Source organism: Histoplasma capsulatum, genomic scaffold, assembly GCF_000149585.1.
Source record: "Histoplasma capsulatum NAm1 scaffold_2 genomic scaffold, whole genome shotgun sequence".
Classification (NCBI taxonomy): domain Eukaryota; kingdom Fungi; phylum Ascomycota; class Eurotiomycetes; order Onygenales; family Ajellomycetaceae; genus Histoplasma; species Histoplasma mississippiense.
Genome location: NW_001813981.1, coordinates 2,966,414 through 2,967,668, shown reverse-complemented (window position 1 = coordinate 2,967,668; position 1,255 = coordinate 2,966,414).

The window sequence follows — 1,255 nt, the reverse complement described above, 5'->3', positions numbered from 1 at the left end:
GGGTCCCTGCTGTTTTGTTACCGGGCACTATGCGATAATGACGCACTCGGAGCTCCCGAGAAATTCATATCTTCCTTCTATGTACGGAAGACCAGCTGGGATGAAATAATAATTCTACACCATAACATCAACATACCATGTTGGCACACTCAAAATTTATACGACACATCTAAATAGCGCTTTAGAATAGCTACGGGTGTCCCGGATATGTCATGAACTAACTACATCCAAGGGGCTATGTAGCTGGCAATGCAGAAAGAATGTTTTAGAGATAGACATGGCGCATACAAGACATACAAGACACACAAGAATGCTCGGGATTGGGCAAAATAACAAAAGGATAAGGCCAATAGAGTCGCAAACGAGAGACTGGTTCAACTCCGAACACCTCTATACCGAACCTAAGTTGACTTCAGGGTTACTAGTTGCTTTGCACGGCTCTGATACATCAACTGAGTTGCATCATGCACAGTGAAGTTCCCCTACCCCCCGGGCCCCCTCAGCGTGAGGATGGCCCTTTCAAATCCCCCTCACCACCACAACGCAGATTCAGATTTGGCAGAACCTATTCTGGTTCGTTGGCTGTACCCGGCAAGACTGGCATCTCAGGGTTGGCGGGCGAAAACTGGCGTGCTTCATTCCACCGCGCCCTTTTTTTTTTTTTTTTTTTTTTTTTTTTTTTTTTTTTTGGCTCTTGGGGTGCTATCTTCTCTCTCTCTCGTCCAGTAGGGTGGAAGTTGAAATAATGATAAAAGCACGATATGTACAGTACAATCAAAAGGGTTTTCTTGTCTTTCTTTTCTTTTTTTTGCGGGGAAGTAAATTTTCGTACAGTTGGCTAAACAAGGAGAGGGACGTGGAGGAAGAGGTAAAAAAAACGAGGAAGAAAATAAGTTCGGGTGGGGACGGGGGGAGGGGGGATGGGATGAAAGAGGCGGAAAAAAAATTAGTTAAAAAGAATGAAATGCAATGCGACGAGGAGAATATAGAGTATTAGCTAGAGCACAAGAGAGCAAAGGAACTATAGCAGAATCATCACTTTAGATCAATACCCCCCCACCAATTACCCTGAAGTGACGGAAACAAAAAAAAAAAAAAAGACAGAGAGGGAGAGAGATAAAGAAGATGAAGAGAAGATAAAGTATCACATCGGATTTCCCTTTTGTTTTCTGGTCTATCAGTAAGCTATTCGCTCTCCCATTACTCATATCATATCATTCTATCATAAAAGAAAAGATCAGATTTGGACATGTAA